Raw genomic sequence first — 26,793 nt, 5'->3', positions numbered from 1 at the left:
CTTCCATCAGCAGAAGGGCAACCTGTCCTGGGGAAGACAGTGGACATGAAGGAAGCCAGAGAGAAGGAAGAGGAGTGACTATCCCATTTCTTCTCACTGTATGCCTGGCCCTTTCATGTATATGCTATGCCCAAGCATGAGGAAGGAAGCATAAGCTTTGCTGAGAAATGGGTAGAGATAAAGATGGATGATTTAGGCAATTTATTTAATCAGATTGCTAGAGCTGAATGCAAATAGAGATGTGAAGAAGAGGATAAAATGTCCTAGAAACACGGGATGCCAGGATGCCACCAGTAATGTGGATGAGTTCAAAGAAGGGAGGAGAAAAGACAAATGTAAGTGAACAAAGGCCACATGAAGAATGCTGGAGGTAGGTGGGCAGGTATGAGATGAAAGCTTGGTAAGAATGTCATCATAGGATTATTTAAAGCAAGTGTGACTTTCAGTTTGAAGCTCTGGGTAAATGAGGACTACACAGGCTTCAAGTCTATGATAAAGAAATTAAAAGGACTTCATATCATTATATCTACTATTGCAATTCCTCTAAACTTCTTCAAGATTATTCTGAATATTTCTTGGCTTTTGTATTTCAATGTCATTTTGAATACCAGGTTGTCAATTCAATGACAGCCTATTTGCTAGCATTATATTTGGATTTGAATGTAAACATTCAATGGAAGAAAATAAAATCTAGAAACATAAAAAAAATTAAAAGGAACAAATCGTTGGAATGAAAGTTTCATTCCTTGTCAACCCATTCTAGCTAAAGGACTTGTTTGTTAAAAAGTGCTGCAGTTTCTAGGCAGGGGTGACATAGACTCCATTAAAGACCTGGGTCATTGTGAAAGGCAGGACCATGAGGCAGAAACCACCTTCTATGGTTTGTGAGGTTCCTCCACCAATAATAACTGTACCTACCATATATACCACATGTTGCAAAGCCAACTTTCATATCATGTAATCTTTTTGAATACCAACTCTGAGGTTGGCATTATTATTTCCATTTTACAGATGAGATGATGTTCAAAGTTACTTTCAAATATCTTGGACTATAACTAAGTGGAATCTTTGGACTTCAAATTCAGAGCCAAGACATGCAATTCTAAGCGCCTTGCTTTGGCGTTACTGACCCACACGAATTGAACTGTTCTCCACTGCTTCTGTAGCAACTGACAAAGAGTTTTCTTACCTGTTGAGAGTTGTGGTTAGGTTTTCAGGTGTGTTCAGACTTTTGGAAGGGATCATGGACATGAAGTCATAGTGGGGTTGTGATAGTAGTAGACAGTTCTTCTGTCTGGGATTTTAAAGAAGGACTTTTTAAAAAAAATTGCTTTTCAAAATTAATGTGTGAAGGAGTTCTTAGTTGCTTGCTTTGCTGCCCAAGAAAAGAATGAGAATGATTGCTGTGCATGTTTATGTCACTGAAGAAGTCACTTAATGGTAGTAAAGAGGAACAATGTTTTTCATCCTCAAGTTATTTGAATTTCTATATTAACCATTTGATTTTCAGCCAACTTCTATGTTTCCTATCAGAAAAACAAAATTGTACATTAGTAAGCTAATTTACTGTATTCACAGTCCTGATAGTAAAACTGGAAAGATGCTATGCATGAGCCATTTACTTCCTCCTCTACCTTTCCTGTCTTTGTGGCCTACACTGTTCAATTGTTACTAACATTTTCTTAAAGCTGCTGGCATAGTCTACCAAATGGTATAAATAGATTTTGTTTAGAGAGTCAAGCAGAAAATAATATTTCTTCAGAAGCCTGTGCATCTGATGTGGAGTGGTCAAAGGGTGACAGAAATAGTATTATTATATTACAAAATTTATTAGAATATACATACTTGACAAACAAAATATGGTGGATTTAGGTCAGCTATTTGCTTACACTATAGATTTTGTTCGTCTTTGACATTTAATTTAAGCTTCACTTATCTGAGGGCTAGGAATAGGATAAGTGTGTTCTGCATGTGTTATGCTTCTTGGTTTATAAAACTTACTTGTCTGCAGTTATCTAGAGATAATTCACCATCAGTGGCTCAGGGACAAGGAAGCCTTGTGACATGTTCTAAAATTGCTTTCTGAAACAAAGTTCTGAAAAGTTGAATAAGAGACCCTAAGAGGGGTTTTTATTTTTGTGGAATGAAGATAGCTACATTTGCTTTCTTGGTCTTTTGCCTAATTATCCTTTTGCATTCTGAATTGATACAGTTAAAAGCAAGCTTCCAGAACTCTGTAATGAATCTGTTCAAAGCCATGAGTCTGTGTTCTGTGTAACTGTCCCACCCTAAGCTGTGCTGGGCAGAATTTTCTACATGAGCCATGAGTGTGGAAACACTGGAAACAATTGACACATCGGTGACTTATTTTTAATATATTTGAGAAAAATAAAGTCTGCTGCTGTAAAATCTGCACTTGCAGATGTGTTAGCCCTAAATAACCTTTAAAATTGGTTGTGGTGTGGTGGGAGATGTTGGTATTCATGAGTGTTTTGACATGTTTGACATTTTATGTATGGTGTGCTGCTCTGTCTGTCTTGCATTTCCCCCCAATGGTGCATATTTTCTTACTAAAATGCAGCTTTTGGTGTTTACATTTGGAGTCTACAAGTCTGCTTATTGGATGACTGTTTTTTGTTATTTATGCTAATAATGTTTTAATGCATTAGGCTATTACTGCTTTTTATGGTATGAAAATGAAAATAGATCTTCATGAAGAGAAGATAGATTTTCAGTTTTTAAATAAGCAATAGATAATCAAATGCACTTGATGCATGCTCAAATATCTCAAACTTATGGTTCTGGCTTAGCAAATAAGGGAAAAAAGCAATTCGGTGGAATGATTATGCTCTCAGAAGCCAAAGAATGTGTGCACCAGAATTTGGTGTAGTGAATAGAGGTTTTGAAATCAGTCTGAGCAGCATTTAAAATTTTCCTTTACCATTTATTTTTGAAAGGGGTAAAAGAATCCCTAGTAGAGAATTGCTAATTGAAATGAGAAATCTAGGGGCCTTGAGGCAAGTGGATTGTAAGAAAACTTAAACTTATGTCAAATCATGGATTTCAACAGCATTCCTGAATAAGAGCATGACACTATGGTCATCTTCCTCCGTATACTACTCTACAGTATTTCTCCAGGTCGAACTCAATAAGTGAGTTCAAAACTAATCTTGGGTGAAGCATTTCTCAAATGTATGAATACCAGTCTACCAAAAGGACTAGCATTCGTTTTTCTGAGTGCTGGAAAGGGCAGAAACTTTGACTGAATTCTTTTGCTACCACATTTTACCTTGTGTAATAAACCCAACTGCTGCACAAAGTCTGTTCCATGTCTATTCAAACTTGTTTCATGATAGATTTGACTGAAAGTTTTGTATTTCAGAACCAGTATGCTGCTAATTACCTTTCCCTCTTTTAAAACCCATGTTCCGAATAATGTGACTTCCCTTTAGATGTTGTGCTCTTTAAGACTGTAACTGATTCTAAGGCTTTGACATTTTTTTGTCCCAGATATTTCTCCTGTTTTTAATCTCTACATGTTGTCACATGCCAGAACAGCAATGTACCTCCAGGTGGGAGAACAGAGGGGCAACTGTCTCTGTCTAGGTGTCAGGGCTGTTTTTCTTCTGGAGCAGAAGTTTTATGTGCTCTTTCCATTGTGCCCTGTCCCTAGAGACAAACACATTACCTCAAGGACACACATGGCAATAGTGTTTCGGGGTTTGACCAGAATATCATAAGTTTACTTTCAGTGAGCAGAAGTATTTAATGTCTCTTCTTGCAACTCAAATAGTATCAGGAGACCAACTTGTATGTACTATCTACGAGTATCCTCCTGAGTTCTCTTCGTGACTAACAAAAACTCTTCCATATCCCTTTGTGAATCTTCTAAGCAACATTTCATTCATAAAACATAAAATGACATAAAAATTTAACATTGAAGGTGCAGTGCTGTTCTTTTAAAAGTATTATTTTGATTTGTAGAGTAATGTGAATGATTATAGTCTGACACTAACAAGATTGTGAATCTCATTTTCAATGTTATGAGTTAAGAAAAATGCAAGGCTCTTCTTGAATGTGCAGTGTTTTGTATGCCCAATATTGCTTTCATCAAAATATGTACTGTTGATTCATTCATTACATTTCTTGTCTGTACTTAACTGAAAAGCAAGAAAAAAAATCAAGTGCTTGTCTTTCCTTGAGTTAATTTCCCTTAACATGTATTCAAAATAAGCATTCCAATGTTGCATAATGTAAAATAGCTTTGGAATTTGATGATTATAGGAAAGTTGGTGTGGGTGAGAAACACATCATTCATTAGATTGCAAATAGCAGTATAGGATAGAAAAGGCAAGTTATTATAAACAAGAGCTGTAAATAAGCATTTTTTCTTTTCCGTAACTTGAATACAAATACTTGCATAATGTAGACATATTCATAAATTCTGATGATAACTTAGTGAAACAGGAACATAAATATGGGAAGCAGGCATATTATTAAACATATATGATTTTACAATGAATGCTTATTATTTTTAAAAAGTCTTTGTTCCTATGGCTTTCACTTAGAAAATCAATCTTCTAGTACTATGAGCAGTCTAATCATTTTTTTCCCTCTAACTAATAACAGTAACTTCCAAAAATAAAGACTGAATCACAGCAAACTTTACAACCCTTTGATCAAGTTACAAAACTGGTGACTAAAAGAAACATGAAACCTGTTTATTTGAAACTTATTCAGATTGACATGAGCGCTGTCACAAGTGCTGAAAATTGGTTGAAAGACCATAGATAAAATGAACTCTTATCTGGCAATAAGCTGACTTGTGTGGGGTGATTCGGGGGGCGGGGGGTTGCTGTCATAAGGTTTTTATTTAACATTACTTGTAATAACCCTTATAATGAGTAAAGATCATATTAATTACACTCACAAATGGTACTAAGTGGAGAACTTTGGGCCATTGGAGAAATACTGTGGCGCAGAGAGGTCAGACATACATAGAGAAAATAAAGCACTTAGCTGAGAAAGATGAAAGCAAATATATCCATGTTTCAACATAACATATTTGAAATGCAGAGTATGAGTGCAAAAGAAATATTTATAAAATGCTAATGCATGAAGTGAAGGTTAGAGCAAAAAATTACATAGAAATATTCTGTGTAAAATTATAGCAAAAAAGTCTATGTGGGTTTTTTTTATTTTTTATTTTTATTTTGGTACTAGGGATTGAACCCAGAGGCACTTAACCACCGAGCCACAATGCCAGGGGCACTGGACCATATATACTCATAACATTTTTAATGTTATGACCATATACTCTATAATAGGCTATCTTAGCTTGGTCAATGTAACAAGAGGACTTTAATGTTTTCCTTTAATAAAATATTCCTTTTGTGAAACTGTTCTCCTCATAATGATGTTGATGGGACAAAGTTCACTATGAAAATGAACTTTGATTTATTTCTATTTTTTTTCTGTCCTGCCTCTTTGAATATGGTTCATTTTAGAAAGAAGAATAATGAATGGAATTAAGTGGCTGCTATAATGTTATAATAAGCACAAAACTGAGGAAAAGATGTTACAAAGCATTCTGCTGTAGAAACCAAGCAAAGGAAATGATTCCTTCCAGTGTCAATGAGGAATATAAATGTATTTTAAAACACTAATGATAAAAAGAGAAAAGTTTAAGTGAAATAAAGGCACATATGAATCTCCTGTTTTTTCTGCTTTAGTAGAAGAGTGATTTTCTTTTGCTAGAAGATGCAGCACGTGAGGTAGAGAGATGCAGAAAGAATCTCATTAACATGAGCTCTCCATTCTCCATGCAATTGGAAACTGCCTGCTGTCAGGCTGCTGAGAAGCCAACATATGCAGCCTTCCAGGGCGTGCATGCTGCAGAAGGCTGTGTGTAATTATTTCTGGAAAGGATCCAATGTATGATTCCATGATAATACTGACTTGTAGTCTGTCTTTATCTGAACTGATATTTCCTGTACATATCATTTAAGCTTCTACCAGTGAGGTGTCACGTTGGGGGTGCACACAGATATTTTCTCTTAAGCTGTGTAGTGCACATTGATATCTGAACTCTTGTAGATTTCCTTTGCTTATTGGAAGGAAGGAAGGAAGGAAGGAAGGAAGGAAGAGAGAGAGAAAGAAAGAAAGTAGGAAAGAAAGAAAGAAAGAAAGAAAGTCCTAACATTTGTCTTTACTTTTTTAGGAATCTGTCATTGGGTATAGCCAGTACATTACAGCTTATGGCCAATTATACTCAATTGGTACTATTTGTTCTACCTTTAAATTTTTGCTGGATGTGTTTAATACCAAAACTCCTCATATAATTTTAGTTCCAAGATTGCAAACAAAGTGCTTGCATGGTACCCTTTGACTCTGCTGCAGGATAACTCACTTGTTTTTTTCTTTATTGTTATTGTTTGTTAAAAAATAATCAGTTTAACTCAATGAACTATATTTACTAGACAATTTCATTAAGTACAGAAGACTGCAAGATTTCAGTAGATTCTTTCACTTTTTAATTTTTAATTTTAGCAAGCTCCTCAGCATTGAGACTTAATATAATCATTTTTGTTTTAAAACATGAGAGAGAAGAGATTATCCAAGCAAATTATAAGCAAATGTTTATAATAATTAAAATGCTTTGCTTTTGTTTATATACTAATAATTTGGTGGGAAAATGACCTTATTTTTGCAAAAAAGTCAAAGACTCTATCATTGACTTTTTCTTGTAAGACTAAAGATAAACTATTCTAATGAATCATTTCTGCTCAAACTATTTGCGAATTAAAAATATCTATGTGAATAAAGGAGTGGTTGCTTTTTGTTTTCACTTTTATGATTGATTTATTCCAAACATTTTTAATGTTTCTTATCATTTACAGGAATGTTGAATTTTGGGATTGTTCTACCTGGAGGGCCTATACCTAGGTTCAATTGCAATATCTATTTGTTATTCCAATTTATTCAATAACCAAGAATTTGTTGTAAATGATATTGAACTTTTATAAATTGTGTCCTTTTATACTTTAGTCTTGTCATGGCTTTTGTATGGAATCTTAGTTCTAACCTATCACCTCTCATATTATTCCTTTTATGCAGCTTAATCTCTAAATTATTTTGAGCTCAGGTTTTAAACCACAAAATTTCCTCAAATAATTATGCAATTATTTTTTTTCTTAGTCTGCTGTTTGTGGTTCCTTTTCATCTGTCTTTTGAAAGAATTAAGCACATATTACCAGGGCTGAAAGGTCATATTAGAAATACTAAGAATTAGGCAATGGGATTTCATGAATGAATTGTCTAGATTCTTTCAAATTTGCTACCTCATTGCCCAGTTTTTGAATTTTCTTTGTTTACAAGAGCATTCTTATTAACTATACTGTAACTCGTGCAATGTCTATATTACCTACTTTATGAATTAGATTAATTTTGGAGGCAGTTAATATTGGTTACCTTCTTAGGAAACTAAGCACTTCTTTATTGAATTGTGAAATGATAAGGCTTAACGTGGTTGCATAAGGTTGACTAAAGTTATCTTTCTATTGACCAATCTTGTTTTGCTTCCCTTGAATGTAAAAGACAATGTCTCGGTTAAATGAAGGGTAATGTATCATGAAATGGTGATTTGCAAAAACTTTTAAGAAGACTTTAATAGTCAGATGCTAGCTATTTTGAATATTCTATTAAAAGGAAGAAAAGATTAGTCTTTGATAAATTTCTGGGACTGAGTGAAAATCCTTAGGCACTCAAGTGTTTTACCCTGTAATACATTAACACATTTATATTCCAGATAAATGTCTCAGAAATGACTGTTTTTAGGCCCACTTTAGGAAGGGCATATTTTGCATATAAAATATTATGATACAGTGACAGAATATTATAGCATTCCGTGAATGATTTAGTGAATACTCTCCCAAGTGTTTTAGGATGCCAAGTATAGCTAAATTACATTATGTACATTTGGCTTACTTATACAAAATGTATTTATTTATAGAAAAAGTAGTTTTTTGAGATGATTCTTTAACATATGTGAATAACTTCCATTGATTTTTTTCCAAGGAATAAGAAGCCTTTAAGTTGGTACAAATATGAGAGTTTTTGACAATGGTGAGTTTTGTTGCTTAACACTTTCTTTGTAGATTTATAAATAATGACTTATGTTTTAAAGTCATGCTAAAAAAATTGACTTCAGTGAAGTAGAGAGAAGAGTGTTCACTGGGGCTGGGAGGGTATAGCAAAAAGGGACAGAGGTAGGTTGGATATGGGTACTGCAATATGATTACACCAGAGGAGTATGTTCTAGGGCTCTGCAGCATGGTGGGATGACTACAGTTCACAAGAATTTATTATGTATTTTATCAAAAACTAGAAGAGAGAATTTTGAAGCTTCCCAACTGAAAGAAACGATGTGTTTAAGAAGGAAATGTTAATTACACTTATTTGATCACTGAACATTGTATAGTTGCATCATATAGCCATAGTGTGCTCCCTAAATATTATAATTATTATGTGTCTGTGAAGAATAAGAAAATAAAGACATATGGGCATAGGAGAAAATGATGTGCATCATATAGGGAAAATGCTTGAGGCATTTGATGCATAATTACTTACAAAGATACTAAACTGCTCCTACACTAATGAGGGCATAAATAATGTCATACCTAGCCAAAGAGAAGCAAAACATTTGTTTAGCAATTAAACTAAAACTTACATCTTTATAGCCTCAAAATTTGTTTGTTTGAAACTAGCTAAGTCACGTAGATACATATAACAAGCAGACAAATCACAGTGCCCACTTTTGCATCATTCTAAGTACACCAAACTTCCTTTGAAAGTCTAGGATCTGGGGGCATGTGGAATTAGGAATTGTTGATCCATAGGAAGAACCCTTGTCTTAAAGCTCTGAATTTTTTGTAGGTGGGTGCCAGATACTGAATTCCTATCTTGTCCCCCTTGTTTTTTTTTTAACTTGGAGTTTTTAAGGGAAAGATCAACATATTTTATTGATTTCAGGAGCACTTCAGGAATTAGATTAAGCACTTTGTTGAAGATAGCATATTTTAGTATTTATTTATTTAGGTGTTGGAAACTGAACTCAGGGCTCACACATGTTAAGCATGTGCTCCACCTTCAGCTATATCCCCATTTGTGGAAGATGCTTATTTTAGAAATATGCAGGAAAGAAGCAGGTTTCAGTAGAATGGTAGTTTTAGAAATCAAATAGTTCCAAAAATTTGGATCTGAATGTGCAAGCTAAATGCAATGAAATAATTATTCTATAATTCAAGAATTCAATACATTGTATCACATGTAAAATAGAATGGGTATCCTGGCATTTGTGAGCACTGAAATAAAGTTAGCAATTATTAGGAGTCAACTGTATACTTACATTTATCAAATTTTGCCAATTTCTAGCTATGTTACCATGGGCAGTTTACCTATCCCATCTATACCTCAGTTTCTCCTCATCTGTAAATGAAATAAAATAGCATCTTTCATGAGGTTTTGTAGGATTTAAATGCATAAAATGCTTGCAATAGTGTCTAACAACTAATTAATCTTCAGTAAACTACTGTTATTATTACTTCTATTACTACTGTCCCATTAGTTTCTGAGAATACCATTACTTTCTATTTCAATTAGTCTCTTTTCACTTATTAATTTTGTGATTGTATTTGGTGGTTTATAATGTCATTTGGTGTGAACAGCCTCTTATGCCCTCATTTATTTGAACAATCTTGACTATCAGTTCTCTGTGTTAGAGTGCAAGAATACTGTGAAGACAAGAAGAACACATCAATAGTCACTGCTCTCTAGTCTCACAGTTAAGTAAGGGAGACATACCTGAGTACAGACACATCCACCACAATATGGTAAGAACTCTAATGGGGGCTTATAAACCAGGTTTTGGGATGAAATATCACTGAATGCTTAGGGTAATGTTCTTTTTCTGCGAAGAATATAGGCATTTGCTTCTAAGAAAAGAAGGAAATATAAAATTAAAGGCATGTAGATATGAGAAGGCCTGGGGTTTTCTGGGAAATGCTGGCCTGTGAATCTCAAGGGAGGGAGTACTGATAGATGTGGTTGAACTGTTATTTAGACTGGATTCTGAAAGTCGTATATAGGAATTTATTTTATATTTTTGCCAATAGGCAGCAATTAATGAAACTCCAACTGAGGGACAAAAATATTTAATTGGACTTTTAGTGTATTCATTATTTTTTAAATTGGACTTTTAAAAAGATCACTCTGATTATACATGGAAGATAGATCGTGGACGAGAGGTTGATTTGACACATATGGAGAAATTTAGGATGTTGTAGATACACAGAGAAAAGAATTAAGGCAGTGGTAGTGAAGTATTAAGAAGAATGGATTCCAGAGATGTTTTTAGGAAGCATGAAAGTAACTCAGAAATGGATTGTCTATGAGAGACAAAGAGAAAGAGAAGAATATAATTTGATTCTGAGGTTCTAGCATTGAGCTTTAGGGTGGGTACAATAGTATTACAGATGCATTACAATTATTAGGAACTTGAGCAACCTCCTCTTGATTTTATAACCTAAGGTTTACCATATGATGTATAGTCTCCCAAGGTGGGAATGATATCTCACGGTAGTTTTAATTTATCTTTCCTTGTTATGTCAAGCACCTTTTTATAAACCTGTTGATCAGTTGGTTGTTCTCCTTAGAGAAATTTTTATTCATGATTTTAGCCCATTTTAAATTGGGCTATTAGTTTCTTTGCTGTTGACTTAGATTGAAATTAATATATTATCTGCTATATGGCTGCAATATATTCTTCCATTCTGTAGTTTGCCTTTTAAGTCTGTCAATTATTTTCTTTGTTACTCAGAAGACATTTAGTTTGGTCTAGTCCTACTTGTGTATTTTTGCCTATACTTTTAGGGTTATTTCCATTAAATCATTGAACAATACCAAAGTCATGAAGGTTTCTACAGAAGTATTCTTTCAGAAATTTTGCAATTTCAGGAATTACATTTAAACCATTAATTTATTTTGAGCTAATAATTTGCCTATGGTGCAAGAGCACATTAAAAATTTTTTTTTCATGTGAATATCCAGTTTTCACAACAACATTTGTTGAAGGGACTGTGCTTTCCCCATTGCACATTCTTGGAACTCTTGTTGAACATCAGTTGACCATATATGTGTGGTTTTATTTTTGTGATCTCTATTCTCTTCCTTTGGCCCTTGTGTCTATCTTTATGCCAGTACCACACTGCTTTAATTGCTATTGCTTTGTAATATATATGTGGATATATAGGTGATACTCCTAGTTTTAATTCTTTCTCAAGAATGTTTTGACTATTTGGAGTCTTTTTTTGATTCAACATAAATTCTAATTTTTTTTTTCTATTTCTACAAGGAATGCCATAGGGATCTTGATAGGAATAACATTAAATCTGTAGATAGTTTTCCGAGCCACCTCTAATTTTAATCCTTTGGCTTCAGAATATTTTCTACCACTGTAATCACTGAAAAATTTGAACATCTTAACTTGAGAAGTGGTTTCAAAATATTTTATTTATGAATATTTTATTTCTGAACATTTTATGCTGTATTAATAAAAAAAGTGTGCCACTTATTAAATATTTCTAATGCTTTTTACCTTTCTTAAAGATTGCAGAATACAGAGTACAGAGGATAAAGAAAATATATCAAATTGTCTCAATAACTTTTGACTATAAAAGTCACAAAGAATGACTGGAAATTAGTTTTGATTAGTGAGAAGAGAGAAGCAGAGAATAAGTTAGCTACCATACTTGTGAGTCAACAGATCAGAGTTCTCATTTTTTCCACATGAATGAATAAGTTTTTGTTTTTTTTATATCACTGTGGAAGAGTAAACAGTATGTGAGGAATTCAAATTTGTTACATCCTTGAAAATTTATAAAAAGAAAAAGAAATCACTCATTTAAAAAGGAATCATATTTAAACTAAAAATATGTACTGCTGGAAAGAATGCAAGTTCTTTCAATAATGGTTCATGTATAAAAACCCATTCTTCCTAAATGGGGTGTGTAGAGAAGGCAAGGGTTTTCAAGAGTCTTGGTATTATTTTCTCTCATCACAAATTGCTTCCTAATACCATGTCATGCTTCAAAAATGTCCTCATGCTGCCTTGTTTATTTTTTAAGCAGCAGTCCATTCACAGTTCTCTGTATCACCTTTCAGCTTGTCTCAAAGTTCACAATCAGGTTTGTCATGTATTCTGCTGCTGACAACTCTTATGCAAAAGGTGACTCAGAACCACGAAGTGATGAAGTGATGATGATGTGTCATGTTTTAAGTCAGCTTCTGTGTGTCCAGGTCACATGTCAAAGTACCATATCACATGGTCCACTTGAAGGCTATGGATTCTACTCTAGATTGAAGCTCATGGAGTGTGATTTCTGTTTTACTTTTGTATGTTGTGATTGTTCCTTTGAAGTTTTATAAGAGTAAGCAAAAAATTAGTAAGTGTTAGAAAAAAAATTACTATTATTCCTATGTTATTTATTTACTTATCAAGAAGTGTCCACTTTATACCATTCTTCATTTTCAAGCAGGGTAATATAAATGCTCAGTCTTTTTGAAAGAAAAAAAAGTAAAACACGTTGCCCCAAGAAGAGAAAATATTAGTCTGTTGAAACAATGATATTTTATGTAAGAGGAAGAGAAATAAATGTTGATGCATGTGAAAACGTAGCCTATGTTAAAAATAAGTATTTGTCTTTCAAAGAATTGTACAACACAATAGATTCAACAGAAGTAAGGATTTCATCCTTTAAAACAGTAACTCTGCATCAGTTATTATTGCATGGAGGTGCATAAAGCACTAAACTATGGTTAGAAAGATACAAGTACATCTATGAAAATCATGCAACTTATGTTTTATTGAAAGCTTATGGTAAAAACAAACATAATGCCTATTGTTTAAAAAATCATGTATTTGTAGTTGTCCATGATCTATTTCAAGGTTAGAAATATTTACTGAGGAAAGAATCAATCTCTAATCAAAATAAATTACAATTCAAGGACAAGATAATATCATGTTTAGAACTTAACAATCAAAAATCAGAGAAAAGAGCCATCATTGAAGCCCTTGTTAGGTAACCTGCATTCTTCCTTATTGATTCCCACAGGACAAAAAATTTAATACCAACAATTACTTTTTTGAATAGTAGCTTAGCTGGAGACTTGAAATTTTTCTTTTATATCTTCTCAAAGAATTTCTGGTTAGCCAAATCATAAAATGCAACTCACTCAAAGCTTGAGGGACACTGTGAGGTACAGAATGGCAAGAAATGGGTCTGAAGACAGAAATAGAAGTGGATCACACAAGACCCTGGAGACAGTGCTAACCTTATCTGGAGGGCAGGGAAGACATTGATATAGAATACCAAGAGTTGCTACCATTCTTATGGGATGATAGTGACTTAGGTAAAGATGACTGTCTCTGTGGTCAAACATGACACAAGAGGAAATTTATATAGAAAATAAGGTATGAGTGAATTAATTAAATGATAGTCATGAAGTTTCTTATGTGTACCAGATACTATGTAGGAGTCAACGATGAAAGAAATAAACTATGTGCTGTGATCATCTGTATTTCCAGTTACTAAGGAGACTGAGGCAGGAGGATCACTTGAGGCCAGGAGTTTGGGACAGTAGTAAGACTCTGTCTAAAAAAAAAAAAAAAAAAAAAAAAAAAAAAAAGACAGACACTGTCACTTAAGTCACTTTGTCCAATCCTAAATCCACTGTGGAATTCATGAAAATCAATAGACATCATCTTATGAGCAGTGTTAGCACAGAAGTATGATGCACATTGTGTTAGGAGAACCTCAGGAGAAGGCATATTCACTTCACCTTTCTAGGAAAAGAAAAAAATATGAGATTATAGTTTTTATAAACAACTGAAGGGTACAGAACTTCTTAAAAATGCTTATTGTATTTGGATATATATGAAATCTTAACAAGGGGTACAACACTTTTCTCACTTATAAGCTATGTGGACTTGATATGAGCTTGACATGTCCTTTGTTTGGGGTGGGCCTAAAACACATTTTAGAACTTAATATAATTTGATGTAGAGAATAAGTATATTCAAAATCAACTCATAAATGAAATGATTGAGGCAAATATAAGTTAATTGCTTTTCACAATCCACATTGCTACTTAAGACTTTTAGTGCTAATTCATTAAAAAATATTTTGAATACTTAGTATGTGTCAGGTAATATGCTAGCACTGGAAACTAAAATGAAAAAGAAAGTCATAATCCTCGCTCATTCTGAAAATATAATATAGTGGGAAATGCAGGTAACCAAAGAGGGAATCCACATTTTTGGATGTTTAGGTGATTTTTTTTTTCTTCCTCCTTACTGGTAACTGTAATTTCTCAGTGTTGAGTCTTTAAAATCTGATTTAAATTGATATTAGTTGTGGATGAAAATCATTGTTACTCTTTGTTCAGGAGTTACTTGCTTTGTTTACTATTCCTAAAAAGGTAACTTCATAAATATAGAGTTGGTGTGCATATATAAGTTCTTATTTATTTATTTGGCATGTGTAAACCTTTTAGGGACAAGTCAGTTACAAATGAATAATTATTTGCAACTATAATTGATATAAAGAATACTGTCAAAATGCACAAACGCACTCTATTGTCATGTACAACTAATTAGAACAAATAAAAAAAATTTAAAAAGTAAAAGATTTCCAATGAATGTGGGAAAAAAAAAGAATGCTGGGAAGAGGGCATCTTCACAAGGATTAACTCATTTGATCATCAAAACAACACTGTGAAGGGGGTAGTTTTATATTCTCCATTATATAGATGAGGAAACTGAAGCATGGAGAGTTAAGTAACATGTCCAAAGTCACACACCAAGTGTTGAGGCTGGGATTTAAGCCCTACTGGCTGGGAATCGAGCCATTGCTCTTAACCAATATACTGTCTCCATCATGAATTTATCATCAGACTGTTCCAACAGACTTAGTGTGTTGCCTGACATTTCTACCAGAATAATAATTCCTTTGAGATGAGACAGACATTCTCGACAATCACTCAAAAGCAAACGCAGATCTTCCTATGGAAGCAGTAATCTTGTGGAATGGACTATCACACTCACATGCATTAGTTTGTCAAATAGTTTAGCTGTCTTTTGAACATGTTTGAAAAACTATGGGGATAGCACATGGGACAAGTGAGTATTTAAGAGGAAGACCAGAGCCATAGAACCATGCATACCTCCCATGGAGGATAACACCAGTGCTGACTTGCACTTGACATCCCATCAGGGATCAGCTGAAGGGTGGTTGGTCCTTTGAGGGGCAAACTGGTGCAAATGACATCTTCTAGGTAATTTTCTCTACTGTCTATTCTGGGAAAACCACTTTTTTCCTGCATTCTTATTTGCAAACACGACTTAGCATTTTATCTGGGAAATACATTTTGCTTTTACTAATTCACTTCAGATTACATATGTAGGATCTTGCAAAACCATCGAACCCCTTTCAATTACTGATTTAAATGCTCCAACTGTTCCAGTGCTTCTCAGCTGGAGTATCCTGAACCTTTCATAGGTGTGCTGCCTAATGTTTTTCAGATATTTACTATGATATTACTATTTGTCTCAACTGGTTTTAGGATTTAATGCAAAGTAAGTATATTAATCTGTTCAGGATGCTATAAAGACACCTAAGATTGTGTAATGTAAACAAGAAAAATTCATTGCTCATCAATCTAGAAGTTGTGAAGTCCATGATCAAGGTACCAGCAGATTCAGTACCTGCTGAGGGCTCAAAGGTGACACTCTTTCTGTATCCTCACATGCCTAAAATGGCAAATAAGCACCTTCAGACCTTTTAAATAGTCACTAATCCCATTCATGAAGGCTCTGATCTCATTACCTAATCACCTAAAGACTTACATAATTACATATATGTATTTATATAGATGTGTGTGTATAATTGTGTATATATATGTATACTTATATGTATAATTTTTTATGGTACTGGGGATTGAACTTAGGGCTTCCTGCATGTTAGGCAAACACTCTACCACTGAGCTACATTTCCAGCCCTCTCAATGTTATTGCATTGGGGATTAGGTTTCAACTTGTAAATTTTATGGGGATGTAGACATTTAGACTGTATGACTAGGGTTTAATATGATGTTAATAAAAAGAGGCACAACATAATATAAAACAAACTAAAAAAAGGTACGTGTTTAAAGGATCATGTGACAACTTTGTAAATGCATGTAGAAGAGGATGCAGTTGTGGATTCAAAAATGCTTAAAGTTAACCCTGGACAACCGTGTTGTAAGGAAACCTAAGTTTGCCATGCAGAAAGAATATGTGGAGAGAGATATATAGGTACACTCTAGTTGCTTCAGTGTTTATAGTCCAAATATCAGGCATGTGAGTGAAGGAACTATTTTATACAATTCAGCCCTCAAAGGTGACAATTTAAGAAGTTGAAACCCAGATGTGTAGTACCAGCTGGGTGTTCCAGAAACCCATAGTCATTGAAGCCAACCAGCTGAAGTTCCAGATGTTATAAAGCACAGAAAAGCAATCTTTCTGTGCCCTACCCAGGCTGTTTGATGCACAGAATATTAATTATAATGCCATGGTTCTTAAACATCTTATTTTTTCATTAAGCAATAGATTTTCAAGACACATTCCTTATATACCCTTTATAGCCAAATTAGGTTGAAGGCATGAGTGCAAGGATGAGCCTCCACATGCATCAGAACAGCCTGAACTTCTGTATCAAGTATGCTTTAGTTTTTGTTTATAATATGCCCCAAGAAATTTCCTTTGAAAGTGCAAGATATTTATCATTAAATAAATTTCAACAACTAACACCTTTGTTGACATCTTCTGATTGAGTAGAATGCTATGGGAATAGGACAAGAGAAACTTACTTTTCCAGGTGTACCCTTGGCCTGGCTCTATTTTAGAACTTTCTCCAGTTCTTTTACTTTGATATTTTAAGATTTTTCTCTCTCTTGGTTTCTCTTCTATCTTTCTTACTCTCTCATTCTCACCATCTTGTTCTTTCCCTTGCTGGAATAAAATCAGAAACACAGGAAAAGTAAGTTATATTGTAGGCATAATTCACACATTACAATTAAGAACAGGCTTGTGGATCAGCTAGAAGCTTTGATGCCTTTGACCTACGCAGGTTTTGGAAGACTCACTTTTTTTTTTTTTTTTAATTTGTTCTTTTTAGATATACATGACAGTAGAGTGTATTTGGGTACATTACACATATATGGAGTATAACTTATTCTAATTAGGATCCCATTCTGTGGTCATGTTTTAAGGTGGAAGATGGATCATGGTGTAAGGGTCAGTTGCTATGTGCTTTGATGAGTAGAAACAAAGAGGAAGGGAGGACATTTTGTATTACTCAAATGATTAAAACTAAATAATAGAGTATACACAATGTGCCCAAAGTACTTGATGTACCTTCAGTGAAAGATTTATCCTCTCTAAATCTCTGTTTTTGGTTCCATAAATTAAGAGGGTGAGATTATAGGGCCCATAAAACTACTCTTTTGAACTTCTTGATGCTAAGTGGAAAGTAGAAGAAAAAGTAGTCAGTGATCTTAGTGCACGGTAGGTGCACAATAAATTTCTTGGATGACTAACATAAAGACCATGTATTAGATCCACATAGTAGTATGTAAGCCAGTGTTACCTTAGTACCATCCAAAAATGTTTTCATTTCTGAAACTTTAACATTTATGTATAGAGTCAGTGTGACATAGTGGCAAATGTGACACAGTGGACACATCTCTTTGCTTCTTCATAAGTTTCCTTCTTCTTTTCCAGGAATTCTAACCATATCTAGGAATATTCAGATGCTGTTCCCAGTGGATTTTCCTCTCTAAACTGGGCCTCAACTAAAAGTGACAGTCTAAAGTCAAAGAATACCACCATCCCTCTATGCTGCTGATTTTTGTGTTTTCTAATTTGTACTTTTGAGCTCATTGTAGATTCACATGCTGTTGTACAAAATAATACCAAGATATTCCATGAATCCTTTTCCTTGTTTCCCCCAATGGTAACAATTTGCATAACTATAGTGTCACAGCATGACTGGAAAACTGACATTGATACAGTCCACTGAACTTACTCAGATTGTACCAATTTCACATGCACACATTTGCATATTACTGTATTACTATATGTAGATTTGTGGGACCACCACACAGTCAAAATACAGGAAGATTACATCACCACAAGGTTTTAATAGCAACCTCCCCATCACCATCCCTTTCCCTCACCCTTGGCAACCATTAATCTGTTTCTCATATCTATACTTTAATCATTTCAAATGCTGTATAAATGGAATCATACAATATATAACCTTTGATGCTGAGCTTTTTCATTCAGTGTAATTCCATGCCACTGACTTTTAAACCTTAGAGAAATAAAGATATAGTAATGGACAAAGTGATGATTGAATTGATATTTTAAAATAAGAGTTTCTATGTGGTGCTGTTTTTTTTGCCCCTTAGCTAAAATACCTCCTTTTTCCCACTACCTACACCAATTCACACCAGGTTGGCAATTTTTTAACTCCAATAAAAATCTTCTGAGAAGTTGGAATCTGGAAAAGTGAACTAAGCATGATTTATCCTCTACTGAAGATGTGATTTCTGACAGTGAGCTCAAATGAAAGGGTTATCTTTGATGAGAATCAGGGTCTTTTATTATTGGAAATGTTCTAACTGAAGTTTGTAAGAGCCCATTAGAAAAAAGTGTTCAATAATCACACTGGCCTTCAGAGTTGGGAAGGCAGGGAAAGAACTAAATGGTAGTTTCATAGTACAAATAAACTATAACTGGAGGGCTGGGGATATAGCTCAGTTGATAGAGTGCCTGCCTTGCAAGCACAAGGCCCTGGGTTCAATCCCCAGCACTGCAAATAAAAGAAAAAAAAAAAAAAAAAAACCAAAAAACTGGAAAGTAACTACCAGAGTTGGAAAAACTAAGAAAATGTTGATTATATTTGCAAAAAGGTATATTATTATCCTTGTTTTACAAATGAGCAAAGAGACCTTGAAAGCTTAAATTATTTGCTTAAAGTCATACAGTTGGAAGTAGGACTAGAATCCAAGGAGGCAAGGTTAGGATCCAATGCTATCAAGTCTATTTTCAAAGAACTAACTTTCTCTGTCAGAACAAAACACAGTGTTATAGGTGTAGACAATAAAGATGTAAGCAGAGGGGTAGGAGAGCTTCATGTAAGTTTAAGTAAGCTCATATGTTGATTGAAGTGGAGTACCCCTTCTCAATGGGGGTTGAAAATATGTGTTTATATTTAAGAAACAGTATGGGGTATGTCTTTACCTAGGCTCTTATTCTGAAAGTGTGGTCCCTAGACTAGTTTCATCAGCCTTCCTAGAACTTGCTAGAACAGTCTTTGACAAACTGAATGTGAACCTGGGAGTGAATCTTATAAATTTTTGCTTTTTTTTTTTCTGTAGCACTGGGGAGTAAACCTAGGGCTTTGCTCTTGATAGGCAACCACTCTACCCATAAGCTACAACTCCAACTCTGTTTAAAAATTCATTTATTTATTTATTTACTAATTTATTAATGTATTTAGTTTATGTGATGCTGGGGGTTGAATCCAGAGGCTTTCTACCACTGCACTATATTCCTAGTCAATTTTATTTTTATTTTGAGGCAGAGTTCTGTTAACTTGCCAAGCCTGGCCTTGAACCTGTGATCCTCTTGCCTCAGTTTTTCAGGTAACTGGGATTACAGGTGTGCATCACTGCACTCAGCTATACATCTGTTTTAACAAATCTTGTAGGTGGTTCTGGTATACTTCAGGGTAGAATGACCAGTGCCCAGAGTGAAAAGCAAGGATTGACTGGGTAGTACCAGAAAGCAAGGATTTGAAGGTTATATTTGGAACATCTTATTTTGCTCTTGGATTCTTAAAGACAATAAGGAATGACCTTATGTTAAAGGAAATTTCTTATGAACTGCTTAAAAACTGTCTTTTAATTATGATCTACTTGCTAGTATATCACCATTGGACTTAAAGCTAAATTTTGGTGTCTTTGACCTTGATCTTGCCTCTGAACATCATCCTCTGAATTTGAGTATACTCTTTGTTGCACCCTGACTCACCCCTGAAAGAGAATGACCACACCAGTGCTGGGATGTTGGGAGAATAAGGAAGTTGTGACACTGGATGGATCTTTTGCCAACTTAAGGTTTTCCAACTGAGGAGTTTGAATTATTGTTTTTAGTTATTAAATATCCATAGAAGGCTTTTGAAAGAGGAGTGGCACAACAAAATTGTATTTTTAGAATATTGATTTGGAAGCAATTTACAGAATAGATTTAATGGAAGTACTTTATGAAGTTCATGCAATAAACTAGGTATGAAATGGCAAGTGCAATGGTGTTGATAGGGAATGACAGGGAAGAGAATGGAATGTAAGAAACATTTAAGGTAAAAATCCAATATAACTTGTGGGTTAATTTGCTATATAGAGAGAATAAGTGGGAGAAGCAAGTAAGTTAAAAAAGTCGACAAGAAAAATAATGCTATTGGCAGAAATATGAACTCAATGTAGGTGTCCTCTTTTGGTGAACTAATGAGATCATTTTGAAGGCGTTCAATGTGACATAGTGGTGAAACACCCAAGTGTCACTGTTCATTAGGTAAGTGAATAAATCATGCTTTTCCTCAAGAATCAAATGATAGAACTGGATTGTCTTAGGGAAAATTGTGATTTTCTGCTTTGAATTTCATTAATTCCAACATGATTAAATAGATCTGTAAGGGATTGAAGGCAGAGTGTCCAAGAAACTGCTCTAATAAAGCTAGACAAAGACAACTCTGAAAAATCATGGCCCCAGAAAGTGTTTTCTTGGTAAGCAGGTTAATAATAGTGGCAGGGGGTGGCTGTGATGAGGATTTGATGGTAGAAGGGAATTGGGGGTTTTGGAGAGGATGAGAATAACTTTTAAATGGAGAAGGGATCCATGTGGGAGTGAAAGAAGGGAGTCAAGGTGACTATTGGAGAGGATGTATAGTGATTTTCAAATGAAGAAGGGACATTATGTATTTCAATCTCATCTTGTATGCATAGAACTATGCATAGCAGAGATGGAGAGATGAAAATGAATTTGCATATGACTATGGCCTTGTAGAACAAGCTGCTAAAGATTTCTTGTTTGCATAGAAGTTGGTAATACATGAAAGAAGCCACCTATTTTCAGATAAAGAAAGGTTCCCAGGTTCCATTTTCATCTCTTGCCAAATCATGTCAGAATTTAGAGTTTGGAAAATAACATTATGGAAGTTTTTTAGTTACATGGAAAGTGTATGAGAGGAAATACATTTCCTCTATAGAAGTTATGCTTATACTTTCTCCTACTTTTTATCTGACAAGCCATATTTGATTTAAGTTTTTCTTTTAAAAATTCCTTTAGGGTCTATAATAAGCTTTAAAACAATATATGAAATAGTGGCTAGGGACCCCAAAATATTGGATCCAGGGTTCATAAAGCATTTATAAGGAAATGCTCATACATCTCTGGAGGCCATCCATGTTAACCCACTGTTACAATAGATGTCTGAGGAGCATATTAATATGCCTATTAGCAGTGTAAGTCTGTTTCATTTTTGGGTCAAACAGTCAAAAGAATATTTCTTTTTTTTTTCTTTTCTTCTTCTGATTGCCCTACCTGGGCTGTAACTAGCTGAACATTTACAACTCTGAATGATATAATGCAATTAAGACTCTCTATAATATTCTAATTTGCATATCTCATTATATAGAGTGACACCATTAGAAGACATGTGTTGAAGCTTTCAAAATGATTATGATATGTGAATGTATTAGAGGGTGAATATGCTTTGCTGAACCAAGATTTTTCAGTATTCACAGGAATACGTAGGCTAGCAGGTATTTCTTGAGGAAGTGATCTTTATGAGCAAGCACCAACTTTGTTCTTTATTTTGCTTTTACTCTGTCTGAACACAAGCATGGAAACCAAAACAAGGTATAAACACTGTAAAATAGAAATTTTACAAGATAATAATTATTCAGATACAATTAACTGGACTTTTAATTCTTCATTTGCATTTCCACATCTGCTCTTTAATACTTGGCCCAGCTTTATGACCCAGGAGGTCAACTTTGACTGTGTCATTCAATGTCTCTTACCCTCTGACTGAAGGTTGACTTTGGTCAATGAGAGGTACTAGCAATAAAGAAAGGATGAAGTATTTATTTCCCTGGCTTCTTCCCTGCTGGACTGATATTTGGTATTAATTTCATTTAGAGGGGGATTTCCAGGAGATGAATAAATCTTTAACTTTAGAGACCCTTACATGTCCCCCAAGGTACAGGAAGCAACTCCAGCAATGTGCTCACATGGTAATGTTTTCATTAAAGAAAAAAAAAAAGACTTTGAATTTGAGAAACATATAGTGAAAAAATATTTAGATATTTCAATATATCAAGTTCAAAATTGGGGATTCCTGGTGAGTATGAATAATGAGAAGAACTTACTACATTTATTAAAAAACCTGAGCAACAATTTAAATTATGAACTTAACAAAATATAAAACAAAGTGATAATCTGAATGATTGAATCAATATAAACTATTTTGATTGAAAAATAAAGAAATTTTTTTCTGAGATACCCCAAACTGTAATTCATTAACAGGAAGAGATAAATTATGAATAGAAAGAATGAACTGGTTCTTGAGTTGTTTGATAATTTAATTAAGAAACAAATTAATCATACAGACACATTGTAGAAAGATATAAATTTGTTGGTGCTTTGACATGAATTACTGACATTGATGAAGATAATATAAAGCTCACAAGATGCTATAATGAGGACAGTTAGGACAAACTGGTTAATGACTACTGTCACTTGAAAGAGTATTTAATATTAGTCACTATTCTAGAAAACTAGAAATGTCTTGTAAGCTTACAGCTTATATGTGAAAAAATTGATAGAAGTTTTTCCAAATTTGACTTAAAAACAAAAAGATTACATGACATTAACAATATGAATTGTGAAACTCTAAATAACTTTCTAAATGCTCAATGCTGAAAAACAAATTTAAATTCATCATGTTGACTTATTTTTCTTTTCTTTGTACAGAAAATGACATAGCAAAATTTTATTCAAGGAAGCAGTCAGAATATACAAGAAGTATCAGAAAAACATATTCCAAAGCTGAGTTTGTTAGTCAATTGATAAAATAGTATATTATTGTTCTGGATTTCATGTTAGTGGCAGTTGTTAAATTTTAAACATTTATAATTTTTAATTTTGGAATATTTATCTTCATACCTAATTTTATATTTTAATTTTGTGTTCTTTTTCTGTTTATTATTATTATTATTTTTTACAGACTGCATTTTGATTCATTTTACACAAATGGGGTACAAATTTTCATTTCTATGGTTGTGCACGTTATAGATTCATACCATTCATGTAATCATCTATGTACATAGTGTAATGATGTCTGTCTCATTCCACCATCTTTCATACCCCCACAAAGAGAATTCTCCAAAATGTATAAACTTAATTCCTCTAAAACCTGGATCAGCCTGTCTCTCTGCATTATGGTTCCAACTGGGTTTAGTAATAATTCCCTTACTTTCATCCTTTGGACCTAAAGGTAGTAGATTTTTTATGGTTCCCTAGGAGATTTATCATCCTTTGCTGGTTTTCTTCAATGATCATTTCTCAAACTTGGTGCTCCTGATGTTTTTGTTGGGGTAGTTCTTTATCAAGGGCACTCTTGTGTAATGTAAGATGTTTAGTACCATCCTTTGCCTTTCTCCACTAGAAGCCAGTGGCACTTCCTCCAGTGACAACCAAAAATATCCCGACTTTGCCAAGATGACCATGGTGGAAAACGGTTGCTCCCTCTTGAGAACTGCTGTCTTAAGACTTTATAAAAGATAGCTCCATGAAAAGCCCTTCAATTGCTCCTTTGAGTTTGTCACCATTTTTTTTTCTAATATAATGATTATCAAATATCTTTTCAAAATGATAAGAACATGTTGGATGCTGTGGCACACACCTGTAATCCCAGTGGTTTGGGAGGCTGAAGCAGGAGGATCAAAATTTCAAAGCCAGCTTCAGTGACTTAGTGAGGTCCTAAGCAACTTAGTGAGACACTGTCTCAAAATAAAACATAAAAAGATCTGGGGATGTAGTTCAGTGGTTAAGTGGCCCTTGATTCAATTTCTGGTAACACACACACAAATGATAAGAACATGTATACAAGTTTCTAAAAGGTTAAACATTGCTACTTTATCAATTTTTTCTTTCAAAGAAGCAAATAGCTATATATATATTCCTGATATGAAGTAATAGTCTAAAAGCAAACTGTTTCCAAAATCTAAGTAGTTTAAAAGGAAGAAATTTGACAAATATAAAAATGGGAAAAAAAGGGAGAATACCTTCTAGAAATAAAAAGGTATAATATCAATGAACAAAAAAAATGAAGGGAAAAATGCAAATCATTAAATATGCTCAGATGATTCCAGCAAATAAAGCAGGGAGTTTTACAGAAGAAGTGAAAATAAGATAGAGAGGCCTTTTAGTGAAGGAGAATGGAGGTTGACAGGACCTCTCTAAACCTTCAAAACCGACTGTAAAACTGGGTAAAATTGTCAAAAACAACCTCTAGAAGCTAGCCAAAGGTAAATAACCAATTGGAAATACTTATTAATAAAAACTGCCTAATGTTAGGTGAGAGCAGTGGGAATTTGTCTTCTTGACTGGAGCTGTTTCCTTTCTGCCCTCCCTCTATTGTCCTGAAGTCTGGTGAGCATAGTAAATTGGAGTGGTGGGTAAGAAACCTAAGCCCAGTGTTGGTGTCAGTAAAAATAGCAAACCTGGAAGAAAGTGGAAGAAGAAAACCTAAACTCTCCTAGGCTAAAGTTCTGGCCCTATTTAGGGAAAAAAGCAGAACAGTTGATATGTGAAATACTGCATAGGGAGATTCTGTAAATGGAACAACAATTCAGGGGCAATAGAAGCTCCCTGCCTTCCCTGACTGGGAAGCTGTGCACACACTTGAGCAGGAAAGAACCTGGAGAACCCAGTAGAAATTAAAAGTCAGGAGAGACTTAAAAGTGCTCTACAAGTCACACACACATCCTGTAGCAAAGAGTGAAAGGCTCATTAGCTCAAGATGCTTGAACACATTCTCTATCAAGTACAAATTGACTGCTATGCAGAGTCAGGGTCACCCCTGAGAAACCAGGTTAAAAACTATTGAGCAGAGACATCAGTTCCTACACTATAGAGGGAGAAAAGATTCCATAGAATAAGTGAAATCATAAAAAAGAAAACCAAACCCAAACCAAAAACAGCATGATCTTGTATGTAGAAGATATTTTCTCATTTTTTATTGGTGTTTTGCATTTTTTATACATGCATTATCATTGTACATATTAAAGAGATTTGTTGTTACATATGTGTACATGTACACAATATAACAATATAATTTGGCTAATATCACTCCCTAGCACATCCCCCTTCCCTCCTACCTCTTACCCCCTGGTCCCTTTCCTCTACTGATCTCCTTTTGCTTTTCATGAGATCCTTGCCCCCACCTTTGTTTTCTTTTTTCCTCTCCAGTTTACACAAATGAGAGAAAACATATGACACTTGACATTCTGAGTTTGGCTTATTTTGCTTAACGTAATGGTCTTTAGTTCCATTCATTTTCCTGCAAATGACATAACTTCATTTTTCTTTAGGACTAAATAGTACTCTGTTTTGTTTATATACCACATTTTCTTTATTCCTTCATCCACTGACAGGCACATAGGCTGGTTCCATACTTTTGACTATTGTCAATTGTGCTGCTATAAACATGGGTATGCATGTATCACTATAGTATGAGGACTTTAATTCTTTGGGATAAATACCCAGAAATTATATAGCTGATCATATGGTGGTTCCATTCATGTTTTTCTGAGGAAACTTCATCCTGATTTCCATAGTGATCGTACTAATTTACGATCCCACCGATTGTGTAAAAGTGTTCCTTTTTCTCCACATCCTGTCCAGCATTTATTATTATTTGTATTATTTTTTCACAATACCTTTATTTATTTATTTATTTATTTATTTAATATAGTGCTGAGGATTGAACTTGGTGACTCACATGTGCCAGGCAAACACTGTACCACTGAGCCACAACCCTAGCCCCCTATTATTCGTATTCTTGATGACTATCATTCTGACTGGTTTGAGATGAAATCTCAGTGTTGTTTTGATTTGCATTTCCCTAATTGCTAATGCTATTCAGTATTTTTTCATGTAATTGTTGGCCATTGTATTTCTTCTTGGTGAATCGATTTCTTTTTTCTTAAACAAAAGTGCCAAGGCAATTCAATGGAGAAAGGAGACTTTCTGATAAATCATGCTGGAACGATGGCATATCCATATGCAAAATCAAATGTGCTTGTTTTACATCATATACAAAATCAATGAATCGAAAGGCAGCCTGCAATACACGAATAAATAAATAAATGATTTAAAAAATGGATCATAGGCTTAAATGTGCAAGTTAGCATGATAATGGCTTGTAGAAGAGAACAAAAGAGAAAATCTTCACGACTTTGGTTTAGGCAAACATTTCTTACATATGAACCAAGAATACACTAATAAAAGAAACAGTGGATAAATTGGACTTTATAAAAATAAAATATTTGTTTCTTCAAAAGACAACT

The sequence above is a fragment of the Sciurus vulgaris genome, assembly GCF_902686455.1.
Source record: "Sciurus vulgaris genome assembly, chromosome: 3".
Classification (NCBI taxonomy): domain Eukaryota; kingdom Metazoa; phylum Chordata; class Mammalia; order Rodentia; family Sciuridae; genus Sciurus; species Sciurus vulgaris.
Note: the sequence above shows the minus strand (reverse complement) of the source record.